Source organism: Ambystoma mexicanum, chromosome 7p (assembly GCF_040938575.1).
Source record: "Ambystoma mexicanum isolate Mex_15411 chromosome 7p, UKY_AmexF1_1, whole genome shotgun sequence".
In the NCBI taxonomy this organism is placed as follows: Eukaryota; Metazoa; Chordata; class Amphibia; order Caudata; family Ambystomatidae; genus Ambystoma; species Ambystoma mexicanum.
The window spans coordinates 291,349,144-291,369,790 of record NC_090939.1 but is presented as its reverse complement, the minus strand read 5'-3'; the positions used below and the strand labels follow the sequence as shown (position 1 = coordinate 291,369,790).

General features: G+C 42.6%; 1 protein-coding gene across 4 annotated transcripts in view; it reads right to left on the bottom strand.

Moving 5' to 3' along the window:
* The window catches only part of GRIK1 (glutamate ionotropic receptor kainate type subunit 1), a 1,552,596-nt gene that overhangs the window by 1,073,745 nt on the left and 458,204 nt on the right, over positions 1 to 20,647 (bottom strand). The gene's annotated exons all lie outside the window — the stretch shown is intronic.

Below are 20,647 nucleotides of genomic sequence, written 5' to 3'. Positions count from 1 at the left end.
TTCTGATATCTGGAGCTCATGCGGAAAGTACGACTAGCTTTCCTCAAAGCAAGGTTACCTTATGCTTAACTATGCCGTAAAACGAAATTGTATTTGTAATTGGTTATTTATAATGCGCTTAATACCCAGACCATGGGATGGAACCTGTGTTGCTCTACATAGTCTTGCTTCGCAGGCGTGCACTTTGCCCTTGAGCTATCCTCCCGAGACTAAAAGTATTGTGCGACCAATACATAAAGTTTCCGGTGTATATATTCACCCACATCACTCAGACAAATGCCTTATGAAGGGAAAAATTATTTTAAAAAACACAGTTGTAAAAAAAGACAAAACAGGTCCCTTTATCTTTTCTTCTTAAGGCAAACCGGTATATTCATAAAACCAATACAATTACTGGTTGTAATGAAAGTTATTTTATCAATGCTGCAATACACAACCTGTCAAGGTGGCTCTTTATTCAATTTCTGGCTCACCACTGATGGTGTGCAGTAGAACCTGCAGCGTTCAAAGTGGCAGATGGAATTGCCCATAAAGGATCTCAGACGCAAATAACTGGACAGACTCAAAGAATATGGCAAAATACTTCTTTATTCTCAGCTCAATAAAGTAGGGAAACCTGGTGAACAAACAAATTTCAGCTCATACACTCACAAATACATTTTGGTTACACAAAAGCTTTATTCCTCAATGTACGTCAGCTATCATGTCATCTTACCTGGCAAACAGTAAAATCTATTGGATGGAGGGATTGGTTAGGGGAACATATATACCTATAGCTTATTTAGGTGTTAGTAACTATATTGGCTGCCCCTTATCTGGTAGGCACGCCTTAAACTACCTCTAACAGCGTATAATATAGATAATCGCAGAATAATAGCAGTGGATTGGTTTCTGCAACTATGTATAGTCCATTATTGCATAGGCCCTTATGAGTGGTTGGCATTCTCTCCTACCTTGTTAGCAGCACATATGCAAAACTAAATCCAGGTGCGGCGAACAACGTCTGACAACCACCCACTTGGCAAATTAGCCTACCATCTCTCATCAGTTAGGCCCTAAGCCAAGGCTTCTCCTTTGTAGTTGAGCTTGCTGACTGTTCTCGTTCTCAGAAACCTAAGGGGAGTGAAGGTGCATTGGTATCTTAATCTGGAGCTTAATGAATAGGCCTTGTTTTCTGGTCTTGCACCATGATTTTGTTCATACTGTCCTTTTATTTAGTGCTGTGTAATTCAATTAAGCTGGGTGCTATTACGCCTCTTGGCCTATGGTGACTTGGTTGCTCCGTCTTGCATATGCTTTCTGCATCTTTGATTGTTCATTACTTGGCCCTTGCAAATGTTCACTCCTTTGCTTAACCTCAGAGAAATATGTTGTCAGTTTTTGGATTATCCTCTTTGACTCCTTTTATGCCTTTCAATTGCTTCTTGATATGGCATCCTTGATCATGAGCCAAGCATATACCCTTTGTTCTTTGCACAAAGCTGTTCCCCAGCGCCTGTTAGCTCTGCAACCTTGGTCTCTTCGCTTACTATTTATAAAGAATCAACATTCATTTTCTCATCATGTCCTCATATTTGCATATATGTTTACTTTGTTATTTCAGTCACATTTTCAGTCTTCAAGTATTCGCATATCTTTTCAGTGTTCTTGTGTCTTCTCTATATGACATCATGCTACACCTGCTAGACTTTACTTATATCTTCAGTATTGTCAGCAGGCATCCTTCTACCACATCAGTTTGTGGGTGCATTTGATACGGCTGTCTGAGCTCATAATGTCTCTCATATCTTCGATGCGGTATTGGAATGATACCTGGTGTGATGCACAGTGTCTTCTTGTTCTTCCAATATGACAAGAGGTGAGGGGTCGGGCACTACAGATGACGTGTACATCTACCTCTCTACATTGGTATTTCATGAATTTAATTCAGGCACCTTGACCAAAAGAACACATTAAAGGAAAGAAAATAGGTTGACTTTTTATGACACAGAAAAATGAAATAATACATGTTATCTTTTGCATTACGTGTGCAGATTAGAAGTGACTGTATGAGGTAGGTATAACAATTAGGACCACATTAGGAAGGATTCTAAACAATTACCAAACCAGGCAAGCAAAGGAAACACTGAGCACATCAGGAGGGTTTAAAGATAATGACCAGCAGGTAATATGATTTTCTCGATTCACTTGCTCCTTTTAGTTTCTAGTGTGAAAGGTTCAGGGGATTGAACCTGTCAAGGGGGTTGGGGCTCCTCCCAGCCTGATGTAGGTGGCCTACCAGGGTATATGCCAGAGTCAGTCCTACCCCAGAGTTGGTCTGAGGGATTTGGGAGGGACCCAGTCCCTGCGCCCCTTAACTATGCCTTGAATGAAATAACTGGTTCCATTGAAATCACCCAATGCCACGCACCCTCAATTCTGGGTAGAGTTCTCTTTTCTTTCTTGTACAACTACCAAGAGGATCATGCACCGCCATACAGAGAAAGCCTGGCAAACCGCTAGAGAATGCCACCAACTTCCTTAAAGCTTCTGCAGTTCTAGCGCCTATCCCACATAAGAAGCATTACTCACTGTGAGGGAGGCATGGTATGAAAAGTAGACCCTAACACATGAGCTGCATGTTTCGAAACCTATATTGATGGATTAAAAGGGGTTGGAAAACTTCTGATCTTGGCCTATAACTAATATGGGAGTATTCTCGACCATCAAACAAAAAAAATACAGTCCTAGTCAGTCCTTAGTCAAAGTAAAATGGCCTATAATAATACACCTAATGCCTGCCTTCTTTCTAATCCAATAAGTGTGTAAAGGGAATGTGTAATGCAAAAAGGAAAATCAGTGTTCAAAAGAAATGGCTGATGAAAACTCCCTTCCCTGCATTTTGAAGCATGGGGTAATGTGGAACACTTGGACCTTGCGACACACTCTGGCTTCGGACACAAGGATTCAGTTTGTTTTGTGGACCAGGACCCACTTGGCCTTCCATGAAAAGTCACTAATAAAAGTTCAACAAAAGCTTGTTTCCTTCTGGTTCCACAATTCAGTACAGGTTTCCCTTCGCCAAGCTCAAACCTTTCAATCACAATTTGTGGGGTTTCCCTTCCCCAAGCTTCAATCACACCTTCATAGGCTTCCCTCGGTTGCACTCAAGCCACCTTTTACTTTCCTTCCACGGTTGAAGACTTTACTCTTACCTCGGCATTACCACTTCGACCTTCTTCGACCTTCTTTCCTCAAATAGCACTTTTTCTCTCTTACACCAAGACCTCTTGGTAAATGTAGTTCCAAGCACAGTACTTATTTCAAAGTTCAAAGATATCTCTCCCATGCAGGTTTCCCTCTGCTGAGATCAAACCTAACAGTGACATCTCTCACATCCAGGTTTCCCTCTGCTGGATCAAATCTAACAGTTCAAAAACATCTCTCACATCCAGGTTTCCCTCTACTGGGATCAAACCTAACAGTTCAAATCTTGCATCTCAGTTTAATTCTCTTCCCGCCACTTATACGGCATCAGACATTTCACAGAGACTTTTGATTGGGCAATCTTGTTTCGCTGCAATACTTCATTACTTTTCTTTTCTCTCATGTCTTATAAGTACACGCGCAACCTTCATTAGTCGGATACTGTTGCTGTCAAGTTCAATTTAACACAGACCGGACTTTCATTGCTTTCATCAACTCACCGGCTGTGTTCATTAGTTTTCGTCTTTTGCGGCTTCGATCCTGAAGTAAAGACAGATACCACAACTGCCGCTGCACCTCCCCAACTCTGCTGTTCACCTGGAAGGCTGGCTGGTATCTTTGAAACACAAAAGCGGTTTGTCTCTTCTCTACAGCTGGGATTCCTTGCGCAACCTTCAAGGCCCTTTGGTGGTAACAAGCTCTCGCTGTGGTGTGCAAGGTTCTTCTGTACCTCCGTTCCATCCCTCGCACTGTCGCTCTGCTCCACCTGGTTTGCCATCGCCTGGAAGAACTGCTCCTTCTCGTGCCTCGTCTTTCCCAGAGTGTTTCTTAATGTTCCACCTTTTAACCATGTGGGAAGAGCTAATAGGTACCAGGTGTTTGTAATTAAAATCAAGTGCCTGACCCTGCCTGATTTTATTAGTGGAACAAGTTCAATGTATTGCATGGGTGGTTTCAGCCTCAGATTCCTCTTCCTCAGCTCAGTGTGGGTGTAGGAAAGGGTTGTGTGGGAAGTTTGAATATTATATAAAATAGGATGGGACAGGGGTATTTGGAAAGAGGGTAAACCATGTCTCGCCATCAGGCTTTCCTCCCCGACTCCCCGAGGACGTCTCACCTAGGTGATCCTCCCACACTTGTCCACCCCCCGGGTCTGGATCCAAAGGCGATGGCAGTGCCCTGGCCACCTGAGTAAGGGAGCCCAGGGGTGCAGGTAGCGAATCACCCTATGGTTTTTCACATCATCCAACATAGCTTGAAAGACATGCTGACCAGAAATCACAGCAAAGAAAATAACAAAGACTGCTGAATTTTCCGTGCAAAAAAGGGGGCAGGACTGAGAGATGCTGATGTAGCCTTACACTTCAGTAGCCCAAACCTGCTTGAAAAGGCAACATTATATTATGCCCAAGGGTCAGGTGGAACACAGATCCAATTGGGGGGGGGTGTTAAAGACAGGAAGTCACTTGCATAAAAGTTGTGTGGGTGCCAGAGAGAGTCAAGTATGTTTGGTTGAGGTCAGGAGGTGTGGAGGCTGACCAAGAGGTCAGGAGAAGGACAGATTCTAGGAGAGCACTGAAGAGACTGTGGAGAAATAGGATGGTTGAGGTCAGGAGGTGTGGAGGCTGACCAAGAGGTCAGGAGAAGGACAGATTCTAGGAGAGCACTGAAGAGACTGTGGAGAAATAGGATAGGAGTGAAGGTTGCGTGTGTGAGAGAGTGGTATCCAGTGGAAAGAGTGAAGCAATGATTGAGAGAGTGTATGTGAGCTAGGGGTCAAGGTGATAGGTGAGGAACAGGGGAGAGTAATAGAGGGTGAAGGGGACGGTTGAGAGAAAGGTGAGTTGTAAGGGTAGAGTGGTTGTGAAATGTAGAGAGAAGGGGAGGGAGGAGTTGAAAAGAGGGGAACACTGTAGGGCAGACAGAGTAGTTGGTGGAGAAGTTAAGAGATGGAGAGAGAAGGGAGAGGTGTGTGAGACCATCAGAAGGAATGTGGAGGAAAGTGGAGGGAGGAGAGAAAGATATTAGGGCGAAGGATGGAGTTGGAGGGGAGAGTAGATTGTGAGAAAGTAGAAAGGATGGCGAGAGAGGGAGTAGGAAGAGAAAAGGGGCAGCAGAGTAAGGAAAGATTAGATAAGGGAGAGAAGTGAGAGAGCAGGAGGGAAACCGGTCGAACAAACCAGGTACCACCGAAAATCATTAAGACTATCAAAAACAGGAGTTATATATCCTCAGAAAGTCCCATAGCGAGTGAGATTGATACAATCTTGGCTTCAGGCCAATAGAGAGCTCATGTTAGACAGTATGATTAGCTTTCATTAGTGTTTACGCAGACCTTGAGTGATAGGGAAGCATGCGTTAGGGGGCAGGGATCCCAAGGGAGGCTGAGGGACAACTCCTTAGTCAAATTAGCCCACAGGCATAAACTCCTCGCCACAAACAGTAGACATAATTGTTAATTAGAACCTTTGAAACTTCTAGTGAGCATGTTAGCTTAGTAATGCTGTCTGTGACAGTAATCCCTAGTGCCCCCTTCTAGTAGTGATTAAATAAACCTGCTCTCTGTAGCTGCTGAGTAACACAGAACGGGTTTGAAGAAATAGTTGTTTCATACAGTGCCTAAAGTTTTATAGCATCTATTGCAGTCATATTGCATCTAGTAAAAAAATGGGGTTTCTAGTTGCTCTTTATTAAATGGTACAGCCATTCTGGTTTAGTTGTGATATTGAATACAGTTCCTCACAGTTCAGAATTATTGACTTTGATAACAAAGAGTGATGCTAAGCAACACTGTTCTGCAGATGGCTGTGTTGGAAACAATGCTGGATCATTTTTGCTCATTAACAATAATTAAATGTTTCTAACTGAGAATTGTCTTTAGTGCAAACACATTAGATTACATTGCCTGTGTAAAGTGCCCATGATGCACAATTCTCTCATTATGTGGTGGATTTAGCTCAGCGGGTTCTCAAATTAGGAATCGATGGATGTGATTTCATAGCAGATTAGCTTAAATTAGCTTAAAATTGCTATGAAGGATAATATATTCAGTCAATTCTGGATATAAATATGACTGTATTTTGCTCTGGAGTCGCAGATCATTGCAGGAAGTTAAGCCAATGCTCAATGGATCACTGCAGGCAGAAAGCCAGCCAGGATGATACAGCAAAAGGCATGGGCTTTTGAGAAAATGTGCACTGCTCAATATACCTGAGACTTAGAGAAAAACCCAACACTTTCAAGACTTCTCCAACAATGCACATAATCTGGGCTATGCTGTGAGCCTGTTTGGATTGGCACACATAGAAACAAGACTCGAACACTGATATAATTTGGGGTTTGCTGCTGTCCCATTTGGATGTTAGCTTCGATATAATATTGCACTTTATATTTCTCTGATATAAAATGATCTCGGGCTCAAATAACCGGACAGACTCAAAGAATATGGCAAAATACTTCTTTATTATCAATTCAATAGAGTACAGAAACCTGGTGAACAAACAGATTGCAGCTCACACACACTCAATATATTTCAGTTACAGAAAGGTTTTATACCTCAATATACGTCAGCTATGACATCACCCTACGTGGCTGATAGTAAATACCTAATGGGCGGAGGGATTGGTTAAGGGAAACGTACACTTATAGTTTGTATAGGTGTTGGTATCATCATTGAATGCCTCTTGTGTAGGAGGCACGCCTTGACCAATCTCTAACTACATGCAATACAGATAATAGCATAGAAACAGTTGCAGATAGGCTTCTGCAACAATGTCTGGTCCATCATTACATAGGCCCTCATGATTGGTCGGAACTCTCTTAGTAACCTTGGACATTCGGCTCGTTAGCAGGATGTAAGCAACGGAACCCAGGTGTAAGGGAACAACACCAGATAACTGCCTTTCTTAGCTAATTAGCCTACCATCTCCCATCAGTTAGGCCCTAAGCCAAGGCTTCTTCTTTGTAGTTGACATTGCTGACTGTTCTTTTCATCTGAACTTTAAAGGGAGTGAAGGTACACTGCTATTTTCGTCTGATAGCCTTATGAGACTCATGAATAGGTCCTGTTTTCCAGTCCTGGATGACGTGTGAGAAGACCATGATTTTGTCCATTTTGACCTTCTATTTGGTGCTATTTGGTTCAATTATATTGGGTGCTATTACTCTCCTTGGCCTCTGGAGACTTGGTTGCTACATTCTGCATGGGCTTTCTGCATCTTTAATTGAACAATACTTGGCACTTGCAACTGTTCACTCGTTTACTTAATCTAAGGGAAATATATCCTGCGCACATATCTTATCCTCTTTGACTCCTTTCAAGCCTTGCAGTTGCTTCTTGCGGTGGCATGCTTGATTCTAAGCCAAACAAATACCCTTCGTTCTTGCACAAATCTGTATTCCAGTGCCTGTCAGCTCTGCAGCCTCCTCTCTTCAGGATTCTTGCTTACTTTTACACAATGCCAACGTCCATTTTCTCAACATGGCTGCTTTACCCGCGTTCTATTTCCTACTTTAGCAAGCTTCTATTTTGTGTTTTCTACCTTGGGATTCTGCATACATACATCTACTACATCTCTTGTTACTTATCTTCTTAGTGCATATGGTTTTCTTCATATTTGCAAATGATTACTTTGTCACTTCGGTCACATCTTTATTCTTTAGATATTCATACATCGAATTTAGTGCATCTACATATCTTCTATTCTTCATGACATCACTTCACATCTATCAGAATTTACTTATAGTTCTTCTATGTCGAGTGGTGTCTGTAGGCTCATGTCTACTGCATCAGTTTGAGGATACATTCAATATGGTTGTCTGAGCGCATAAAGTCTATCATAGCTCTGATGTGGTATTGGTATGATACCAAGTGTCATGCAAAGTGTTTTCTTACTGTTCTTAAAGTATGATGGAGGTGCGGGGGTGGGCTCTATAAATGACATACACATCTGCGTCTCTACAAACACAGCAAGAACTGCGTCATATCAGACCTCAAGATGTGTAAGCCATTCAATGCATATAACGCAGAAAGTACAAAGATGCAGGCAAATTAATTTTGTTTGTCCCGAACAGTGTGCCGTATGTGGATTCGGCTTGTGGCTTTGCTCCAGCCTCACTCTTGTCAACTGCTTTAAACAGAGACAAATTGGCACAGATGAGGATGAATCTCTGCAGGAGAAGGTTCAAGCACTATTGAGCTTGGAAACCTTATTTGCTGTCTAGGCACTATGGACTACTAATGATTACACAGAAGTAACAAACTAGATTTGACACACAGAAAATAATTATAAGCAGAAAATGTAACATTGTAATCTAATGCATTTCACTTTCTGAAACAATCCAATGGATTTTGTCTACTGCATGGCTGGTTTATAATGGAATAGTCCCCTGTAAATTGACTGCAACTATGGAATCTACATACACAAGTACTTTTGGCATTGTGTGCTTAATACATTAATAATAATAACTTGTTATTTATATAACACTTTTATACAAAGCGCTTTACATAGAACATATTTCAAAAATGCTTTACATAGAAAATATGTCAAAAACAAAGAACAATAGTATTTTATGACAATAAAGTCCAATTTGCAAAAAAGAAGGCCAACAATAACTTCATAAATTCTGATATATACTATATACACTATATGACTATTTAATATTATCTTGCAAAACCTTGGCACATGGCCAAGAGAATGGCAATAGATATATATTCAAATTATCATAAGAAATTGGCCACATACATATAAGGGATATATATATAAATATACAGCCCACTTAGTTGGAGCAACATTTTTAGTATCTGGGTCCAGAGATTTGAACTCGCATCATGGCAGCACCACCGGTCGATAAGCCAGCTTGGCATGTGACAGTGCAAGCTTCCGTCACACAAATAGAGCCAGAGCAGCATGGGTGCACAATATATACCAACCAGTACTGCGGCAGTGCAAAACACACGCACACACACACACACACACCTACATTACTATGCCCGACGACAATTGAGATAGTGCCAGAATTTAACATGAGGTAGGGGAGGGGGGTTTGGGAACAGGGAGAAGGAGAAGAACAAAACAGGCGACTATCGTACTAGGCCTGACGACATTTCAGATAGTGCTTGAGGGGTAGGGGGAGAGGCATGAGAAAAACAAATGGGCAGGAGACAATCAAGCTGTTATCAAAAAGGGCAGGTGGCATTTTAGATACAGTAAGTGCTAAGGGTGCAGCGAAGGGAGAGGGGAGAGGAGAGGGCAGCAAGAAGAGGGATTCAGGTAGGCAGACATCTCAAGCAAACACAAGGGCGGCGAGATACAACAGGCAATCAAGGGGGGGTTAGAGAACGGATAAAGAGAGGGGTAAAGAAGGGCAGTGATTGCCCTAAGCTCAATTCAAGTGGCACAATGCATGGAAACACAGCTAAATTCAAGTGGCACAATGCATGGAAACACAGCTAGATTCAAGTGGGACAATCCATGGAAACACAGCTGGATTCAAGTGGCACAATGCATGTATACACAGCTAGATTCAAGTGGCACACGGCATGGAAACACAGGTGGATTCAAGTGGCACAATGCATGGAAACACAGCTATATTCAAGTGGCACAATGCATGGAAACACAGCTAGATTCAAGTGACACAGCCAAGTCATAAAATGACCAGATAACATTACTAGTCCCATGTCAGGTGTGCCCAGGTAGTCCAGTTCTGCTTTTTTATTTGCAAACTAGAATTGGTAGGTTTTGGCTTTTATCATTACACATTTAGGACAAGTGCTAAACAGCCATACAAGGATTGTGTTATGCACAACTGACATGGTACAGCTCAGGATATCTCTGAATTAAAGAGCAGAAGCAACAGCAGCCTTCATTGGACACATGTCAGGTGGGTGCAAAATACCCAGACCAGCATTTATCTTTGCCTTCTGGGGCTTGTAGTCTTGCATTCATAAGGAGAAAACAAATTTAGCCCCCAGAATGCAGAGAATAATTACAGGGCTACATGGGCAAAGTCCAATGGTTTGAGGCAGGCGCCTGAACACGTTCTCGGATACAACCGTTTATTATCCACAGTTTAGGAGTTATGTTCACAACATGATTCTTCAACACAGTTACACATGGACTAGACTTCATTGTTATGAGCTTTTGCACATTGACCACAGTTCCCCCCTCTGAAGTGATGACGAACAGTAATTAGCATGCGTGATCCACTCTCAGAACCGGTTTCAGAATTCACAATGATCAGGCCGAACAATACAACGGCTGTACCGCCTTAACTATCAACACTTTGACCCTAGAATTGCAGTGTAACAGATCTGTACAACCACCGACGTGCGATCAACATTGAGACCTGCATTCATACTCTTATGATTGAAAAAAACATACTATTATCAAAATCAGGCATTAAGCATGTTTGTGTGCTTTTGAAGACGTTGACGTTTCCTTATGCAGAGCTCTCAGGGCCAGACTCTGATGTGCGTACACACATAGAAAAGTGTTGTTCCAACGTTTCGCAAAAGTACCATGTTCTGTTAAAAAGAGAATGTGGCAACATGGTATCAGAGTCTGGACCTTTGCACGTGTGTGATCTATGGCCTTATGAATTAATCAGGCATGGAATTGGGAAACTAGAGAGCTCTTCACTAATACTTTGGTTTTAATGATCATGATCAACAGAAATAAGTATCACTGTATGACCCTTTATTCTTTTCACTAAAATGGGGGAGATGGGTACTTGACCAAGGATAGATGAAAAAATACAATGAACACACTTGACAATACACTTGATGGAGAATGTCGACGTGAGAGTGCTTTATGAGAAATGAACCAAGTTTACCTTACTAAATAAAATGATGTTGCAAAAGATATTGACCTGGGACTCCCGACAGTTCTGGAGGCTGATTAACAAGGACTCATCTACGCCACCATATAGCCATGTGAACCCCAGAACAGAGGCATCGTGGATTGAGCACTTTGGGATAGTGAAGGGAATATGGCATTGGAGTCCTTTCCTCAATCTTGGGACATGAACTTTGATGAGGATGACGTTGGGTCAATAATCAGGCATAGCAAGAGCTCCCGGGGCCAGGGCCCGGACAGACTGTCCAACATCGTCCTGAAGGAAGAACTTGAGCTCTGGTCTAGGTTATTGGTTAACATCTTCAAAGTGACTTTGTCAGCCCAGTCGCTCCCGGAGTCCTGGACTGAGTCTATCACAGTTCCCATTCACGAGGTCAGAGGTTGGTATCACCAGCACATGGTGTTACTGGATAATCCAGCAAAACATGTTACTTCCCTTCTCCTGAGGGACCTATCGGCCTAGGCTAGGGCTCTGGTAATAATGGACTTGTTCCAGACAGGGTTCAGGTGGAGATTTGGAACACATGCTAATGCTTTTTTGCTGGGATTACTTAAACAAGAGGCCATGTTGAAGTCTAAGCCTGTTTTATAGCGTTTATTGACTTCACCATGGCCTTTGATGGTGTGAACAGGAATCTTCTTTGACATCAGTTGCAGCAGTGGGTTGTCCTTTTGGACCATTACAGATGATCATGACTTTGCACTCGAACACCATGGTTCGCGTCAGGCTGAACACTCTGGGAAAGTTGTCATCGGCAATCCTAACGCACTGTGGCCTTAAGCAAGGCTGCATATTAGCCTTGCTTAGGTTCCGACTGTTCATTTCAGACATCAATGTGGCATTTGAAAATGTGTGCTGTTTTTCTCTGCAGCTCGCAAATTCTAGCTTGCATTGCTTACTATAAGCAGACAACTTGGCACTATTCGATTATGCCACGATTGGCCTACAACACAAAATGGAAGCATTGAACGTCTACGCTAGGGATAGGGCTAATAATGTGGTTATACATGGTGCCAAGTCGAAGACTCTCTGCCTCATGCAGGCATGAAACAGAAGTAGAGGGAGTTCTGGTGGGCTCTGGGCGTGGAGAAACTAGAATGCGTTACAAACTTTGTATACTTGGGGATACGGTTGTTTGAGCTGAAAAACAGGGTGGAGCTCCATGAGTACTGTAGAGTAAAAATGACTGCTCTTGCAGCACAAGCTATTACAATCAACTGTAACTTTGGCCAATTCTCTCTAACGCCAATCCTGGAATTCTATAAAAAGAAGGTCTTACCAACTATTACTGGAAGGTCACTTTCGGCGCAAGTTATTTCAACTTCCTAATGGGGTACCAGCTGCTGTAATTTAATACGAGCTGGGACTGCCATCAATTAAATCTGTGTTCCCCTGGAAGAACCTCTCTCTACTAAAAAAGATCACATTTGCGGAGGAAGGTTCAATCAAGAGAACACTGAAATCCTTTTGAAGAAGGGTTCTTGGCCTTCATTGTTGAGTTGGAGTGAGAAGTGCGAGCGAATTGGTTTCATTATAATATCTCTAACAATGTGCTGTATAGAACCCCACTGAAAGCCAAAGAAGGTTCTGCAAAACCGACTTAATTCACACAATTGAGAGACCCAAGGAATACAGGTTTTATGCTGGATTACTCTTTGATGTGAGATCTATTAGAGTTTGTCTGGTCTACTTGGTCAAGTCTCAGACAATGCGAGTGAGACTAAACTTGGTTCTGACGCATGATATTGCATGATATTGTAGGAATCAGACACAATACTCTGAGAGATGAAAGAACTGGTAGGTTCTGTGAAAATGTGAAAATACAGATATATGGAATCATTGAAACAGATTCTATTAGACTGCCGTGCACAGACATTTTTATTTTGGTAAGCTATTGGAGAAATATGAGCTTCTATCAGCAGAGGTGGTATGGCAGTGTATGATGTTTTCCTATGGCCAAAATCATTGGGTCACGGCAGCGTTGCACTTCTTGAATAATATCTCCCACTGGTCCCATTCCACTTGAGGAATAGGGTATCAGGCCTGTTTTCTTTCCTTTCCTGTTTTCTTTCCTTGCATTCTGGCATTTATAATCCTGGATTTCCTCATTGTGAATACAGAACTGCACAAGACAGAATTCAAATACAAATATATTACCCCTGCTTCTCTTCCTTGTCCCAGCACTTACTCATGCAGGCAATCCACCATACCAAATAACCCTTTCCCAAAAATACTCCAGAAAATTCTTCTTTATGGCTCCTCAATCACACATCAAGAGTATAAAGCAAATTCCCTCTTCCAATCTCTCTAACAGGGAAACCCTGTGTAGGAATGTTGGGTATGTCCCCTATTTCCTGAAAGGGGTTCCAGCTTCTGAGCTTTTGAGCTTTTGTTTGCTGACCATCTTCCCCCCCCAACCCCTTGCCCCCCTTCGTCCCTTATGGGCTTGGCTTTTAGAGGGGATGGGTTGTGCCAGGCTATGGTATGCTCTCCTGAACCTGCAGCTGGTGAGGACAGGGAATAGAGTAGCATTGGAGCTCTGTGAAAGCCTGGGCTAGCCTGCACTGTGTCCGTGAGGCACTGAGGAAATGCCTTCCCGGATGCATGCAATCATTTTATTTATTGACTTTATTTTATTTATAAATGGTGAAGAACAATGATGTTTTTAATTGCAGAAGAACGTACAATAGATAAGACATCAGATTTGACGCGAAGCAGTTTACCTCTTATAAGGGGGTGAGTTCAAGTGACATTTTGAGGAGGTTGTGGTGGGGAGTAATTGGAACAGTCCCTTAGGACAATACATGGGTGGACTTACATAGATTAAGGACATTCAACATTAGATATTTTCCTGTGGAGACATGAAGACACAGTGAGTCTAAGACAAGGATGTGTGTGCATTCCTTTACGTGAAGTGTAATCGCATTAAATACACCCAGGTTCTGAAGTCAGCCCAGGGTCCCTACTGAGTTTGGACCATTTGAGAGGAACACCATTCCCTGCATGCCAAGCACCTGAACAGGCTATGTGGTTTTGCAGTGGGCTTTAAGGACTGTGGGTGGCTACTAGCACGCTTTCTGGGATTGAAGGACTAGCAGGATTTCCTCAGCATCAGCAACAAGTAGGAACAGATTAGACCCCCTTGCTCTGAGTAATCAATACTGCCAGTAAGTAAACAGAGGACCGGACGTATCAAGCACTTCTCAAATGGAAGAGAGGCCGTTGGTATTTATGTTACCACATGAATCCCTAGCATATCACACGTGAGTGTTTGATAAGTTCATACTTATTAGGAAAGGCCCTTGGAACTCACAGGAATATGGCGTGCATTTCATCAGTGAAATTGTACACCTTATAAAAGCAAACCACAAATACTGGCTAAAGCATAAGCAGTCTCACCACTGCACTGCATGTTCAAAAAAATCCTGAACATTTGCTAAGGCTTACATGTCTTGCTTCAGTGGACCATAAACACATGTTGATGGTGATACAGTGTGGGACGAGAGAGAGGGGAGCCTTTTGGATTGCATCCCTCCACATCCAATGAAGCCTCATTCCAAAATCTCGTGATCATTTTAAGAAAGAGCAGGAACCCAACCCCAGACAAAGGGTTAATGGGGCATCAAGTAGCTATGGAGTTCTGAGTATAAAACACTGGAGTTGTGAGTATAGAACACAAGTCCTGTCTGCCGCTTGGATTGCATCCCTCCACATCCAATGAAGCCTCATTCCAAAATCTCGTGATCATTTTAAGAAAGAGCAGGAACCCAACCCCACACAAAGGGTTAATGGGGCATCAAGTAGCTATGGAGTTCTGAGTATAAAACACTGGAGTTGTGAGTATAGAACACAAGTCCTGTGTACCGCTGGATGGGTGAGTTAAGGCAAACTCCTTGGCTCTATTGTACTCAGGCAGGTTTCCAGCAGGTTGATCAACTATCACTCTGGTACTGCGCTTTAGAACAACGTACATCGAAGGGGAGCTGATCCTGGACCGATGTGACGCCAACATAAACTGGGCCTGGTCTAATGAGAAGTAGGGAAGAGAGCTGAGAAGTGGGGGAGAGAGCTAAGAGCAGCACTGGAGGATCAGTAGCTGCTGGTCTACTATTGATGGAGACCAATATCCGAAGCGTTACCTGGTCCACGTGTATTAGATGTGATATGATATGATATGGCATTTATAATGCGCCTATACACAAGTGTTTAAAGGTAAGCTCAGTGTGATGAACAGAGGATCGAAGGTCTAAGCGGACCAGAAATGTGGGTTCAGTAGGAGGCATCTTGCCTTCCAAGGGGAGCAATCCATACATCAGTGAAACATTTGAGATGGTTCAGCAGACGAGCCATTTGCGTCAATGAAAAACAAAGAAAATGATGTATATCTGTGCATATCTTTCAAGATGCTCCATGGCCAGTAGAAGTGTCTCACTCAGGTTCTTCTTTTTGTATTCTGATGCTCTTAGCAAACTGGGGAGAACGCATTAGCCAATCAGGTTGGTGCACAATGCCTTCAAACAATGTAAACATGTTGAAGCGTTCCATTTCTGGGTAATAAGTAACCTTGATGGTTTCAAATGAGTTGTTTTAACGGATCTATGTGATTATTGCGACCCTCACAATTGCAGCGGCCGAAAATGCCTATTTTTTTTTTAACCTCTTTACACCACAAATATATGCGGGGGGAGACCCCTGCAGCCCTCCATATTAATATTATATTCTATACCCCCCAAATATATATGTGGTGTAAGGAGGGGTGTAAAGGGGGGGGCGACATTTTCGTACGATCCGGTTATAACCCATGTGCCAGACAATGTGAGGAGAGACCACATCGGATTGTGTTTATAACAACTAAAATCAGTCTTTGTTATGGAAATGTCATTATAAAACTGAACGCTCTAAACAGAGACGGTGGAATACATTGCTTTTTTCTCAGTACATTTGAATTGCTAATTTTCAAAAGTAGAATTTCAGGAGTAGAGATATGTTGGAGCTTGCCTCTGGAAAGATCAAACCAATCATGTTTTGCCATAATTAGTAGAACATTGTTTCTCGAATCACTAATAATTGGGGTAATTGCATTTGTTGTGGGGAAGATTCCCAAAACATGTTCTGGCAGTAGCGAGCGGATGTGCCAGCACCTCTCATCACTTGCGCCAACAAAAGGAGAAGCCCAGTTCCCAAAGGTCCGCTGAGTCCACGCATCTTAGATGGATTTATCTCTCTAAGAAAATGAATCCTGGGAAATGGAGTAGAGGTGATATTCCTCCCCCTTGTGAGAGACAAATCGGACATGTTGACCTTTAAAAAATAACGCAAACCCACGAGTGGGCACCTTTGTCCCCAGAAAGGTTGTGTACAATGCGCTGCAATCCAAACGCAATGATGACAATGACAATCTCTTGGTGAGGCCCCATGTGAGTTTGTTGTGCTAGTGCTTTTACTGTGCCATGTGCACACATGCTGAATCCAGGAGGGCTGCTAGGTATGGACAAGATCTGGGGCTACCCTAATGTCGGGATTGTCGGGACTCAGGGCTAGATAGCCTTTTAGTTGTAGCCCTTGAGCATCTTTCGGGCTACAACCAAAAGAGCCCCCTGAGCCCCACACCTCTAGAAAGCCTCTGGCCGAATCCCTGATTACTTTTCAAAAGAGGCAGTGCATATGCTTTATTGAACTCTGACCCGGCTGCCAAAGGTACAAAATGGAGGCAGAAATACTTTTGAAATTAGTTGATCAGATGGATAGCTGGTCCCCGCTATATTTGCAAGTCTATTTCAAATTTGTTTGAAACTCATTTCTTGCTGGCTGATATTTGCTTGTAAAATTCTCTTTCGTCTCGGGCAAAAGTAAATTTCAAATGCGTTGGAAGCTACATAAATGCAGACAAGCTTTAATAACATTCGATTGAAAGCACACATCTGGCATCTAAATGACTTTTAGCATGGCATGCTGCCACTACAGCAGACATGTTGGTGATTGAGGCAGTGGCAATAAGGGTTTTCATCGCAGGACTTGCGAGTTTGCAGTAATGTACTACTTGTTGCTGATGCTGAACAAATTCTGCTAGTCCTTCAATCCCAGGAAGAGTGCTAGTAGCCATGCACAGTCCTTAATGGCCCTTGCAAAACCACAAAGCAGTAATGTTTTGTAAGGCATGATTTCAGGCAAGTAGTATCATTTGTTGGACCAAAAAGATGTTTACGGTCAAGTCTTTTTCGAGACCCATAATTGAACATTCCATTAAATAAGATAATATTAGAAGTTCCCTGCATGGTCTCACACTATTTATATATAGAAAATTAAGCATTACGAAGATAAAAAATATTGATTTTATTAAGCAAAGTCGATAGTACCGTAAATGTTCATGTAACAATGTTTCTAATTAGTTTTGAAAGTTAGTTAATACCCATATTGCACATCACTTAGCCTTTCAATCAATATAAGATTGGCATTTTTATTTGTAGTAAAGATGTCATTTGTAACGCCCATGAATTTATCCCATGAAGTTACTTTCATGGGATAAATTACAAATGATGTAGATAGTCCCGGGGATTACTTTCCTTACAGGTCACAAAACATGTGTTTTTAACACAAAGGCAATTTTCGCTCCAGTGCAATGTTCATGTTATGTGGCCGCAGGTGGTTGAGGGTATTGTATAGAATTGAAGGACAATGGCCGTGGGAGAGAACTTACATAAGCTGCATATGTAAGGGCCCAGGGCCATGATCAACATAGGGCCGATGTGATGTTACTGACAATGTCAAATGGGTGGTTAGTTGAGAGGGACTAGCAAAGGGGTTACAGACACATATTCAACAGCTGGCAAGTGAGCGTGTGCCTGGTCTTGAACAATTCCACTGATGAAATGACTTTGATGGCTGTAGGGAGATCATTCCAAAGAAGGGGGCAAAAAATGACAAGAAGCAGAACTGGGCGGAGGTGCAGGCGATTTTGCATGCAGAACCATCCTGCATGGTGACATGAGAATGTGGTGGGAGAGGATCTGAATAGACTGTGAAGGGTGTGTATAGGAAAGTTGAGAACTTGGTTTTTGGAACCATACAGTAGAAGGAATATCAAGGAGTAGGCTCACAATAGTCAGGTTTTCAGAGCAAAAAATTGAGATCAGAGACTAAGAGGTAGTTAAGATTCATTGTTATGCAGGTTGACCAGAAAGTGGTCAGAGTGAGTGGTTAGGAGCTGCATGGATGGTAGGGATGGGTAGAGGGGAGAATGGTAGTCGGGTAGGAAAAGGCATTGTTAGCGAGGGAGAGAGAGGACACTGAGGAGGATTAGTAGCATTATGGGTATTAGGAGTGAGAAGGTTGCAAGCAGTGGGATTTGCAGGGTGAACCTGAGGCAGCACAGAGCGTGGTGCCTGTTAGGTAGGAGGTGAGAACAGTGGGACTTGGGTTGTGGCTCTTTGCCATTACAGGGCCACATGGGTCAAGGCTCTTGTTTAGATACTTGTGGTTTTGAGTTTATGGCTTAGCAGCAAGGCCTATAGCAACCAAAAAAAAGAGAAATAATAATTAGCAGCTAGGATATTAGCAACTAATTACAATTAATAAGACTGACGGGTCACTATCACCAAAATTAATGCTATGTAGGACTGTAGTGACCAAGAATAAAATGAACAGGTAGAACGGCAGAAAACAGAAATAACGATCTATCCTCTAGATGGTTACTCACCAGCAATGAAAATGATGAGGTATGCTTGTAGTGACTAAGTTCAACCACAGAATGGTCAGAGCCGATCCTGTGGCTTTCATGTAGGGAAGGTAGCAGTGGCAGCTGAAGAGGACCTTGGCCCTTTCACAATCAAAGAGAGACACACACACTTTGCCCTTTGTATGAATACACTTAGCAAGGAAAGCCAGGTGATGTGATGACTAGAGGCAGGAGTTTTATATGATTTATGATTGCACATGGCATTGGGGGCGAATCAGTGATGTTCCTGCCTTGTTTGAAAGGTAGGACAGGGCCAGGCAGGACATGGCAGGACTTACCAAAGGTTCAAGCACCTAGGCGGAGAAAGGATGGAAGAATGTGTGGCTTCTGCTGCCTTGAAGAAAATATAATACTACACAGGCAAATACAGTATATTGACAGGCACATCAAATGTCAACGTTGGGGCAGATAGATATTACACTATTACAAGCTCTATACAAGCAAAGCAAGACATGTTGAACAACTTTCTTTTCACATTTGACTTTTTTATGCTTGTGCATTGAGCCTGATCAGAGTTAATTGTTTGTTTATTTGTTTATTTATGTATTGGGTTGGCTTGCACGAGGTGCCTCCAAGAAAAAGGTAAGGGAAAAGAAAATGTGGCCCTCACAGGCTTCGAGGCATTCAGAACAGTCAAAGGTCATAGGAGAAGAGCATGCAAATCTTAGAATATAAGTCAGTGCAACCAATGAGGTAAATTACAGAACCAGTGCTTATGAGTCAGAACAAATATGTAAGTGCAAAAAGTGAGGCAAATTACAGAAGTGTAAATAATAGAACACATATAAGTGCAGAAACAGGACCAACAGGTCGGCGGGGCATGTAATGGTTCTGGAGTCCACGCTGAATGATTTCTTGAAGAGACTAATTTTGACAAAACATCATTTTCAAAAGACAGGACACAGATCTCGGTTGGTACACGGAAAATGGATATCCCCAAGCTTCATTGTCTTGGTATGACTGAGGTGTCGAGATGGTGGAAGATTGTGAAAATTAGTGCATTTACATGGCTATGCCACATTTGCTATCCCGGCGGCCGAATCCAAGGGGGTAGACCCAGTGAGGGAATTTTGATCCAGATTGACGTATCAACACTTCCCACAGTAAGATCTATAAATAGTGGATGCAAGGACTTTTTGGAGTTTGCCTCTTAAGTTGATGAATGGTAATAAATTGCTAATAATGAATTTATATACTCGGCAGCACCCAGTTGGAGGGACCAGGATCTTTGCACTCTTAAAGGAGAGGGTTGACCTATGGAGAGTGAGGCATTATCAGAACATGAACCCCATTAGAATGGGAGACTTTAACCTACAATTCGAGCCAATGGATATAATGGTGGATATACGTGCGGATGAGGAGAATCTAGGGGGTGGTTGAGGAACTGTCAGAATCCAAACCAAAGAGAAAGAATTGGAATGTTGTGGAGGTGGCCCGTCTATTAATGGTGCTGAACTTCAGGGTTTGTAATGGTGGGCTATTGGGGGATATTTCTAATTATAACACTTTTGCGAGAGGTACTCACACCAGCCCGACAGATTACGTATTAGTCAACCTGGAATCAACGGCTTTGTTGAGAAATGTCCAAGTATTATTTCAAATGGAAATTGATCACCGGCCCCTTGTATTAATAGCATATCGTGCACTGTTAGGGGTCAATCAGGTGAGAAATTATGGTGCCAACACAGTGCTTTCAATAGCAGCACATGCTAAACGGCCCATAAAGGGGGTGAAACCCAACACAGACAAGCTACTTCCTGAGATCTATGCTAGTATGTTACCAGTGTTGCAAAATGTTGTCTCAGATATAGTCCTGGCCCACATGAACCTGACAGATGAACTTCATCACGAATAGTAGAGCAGTGAAAA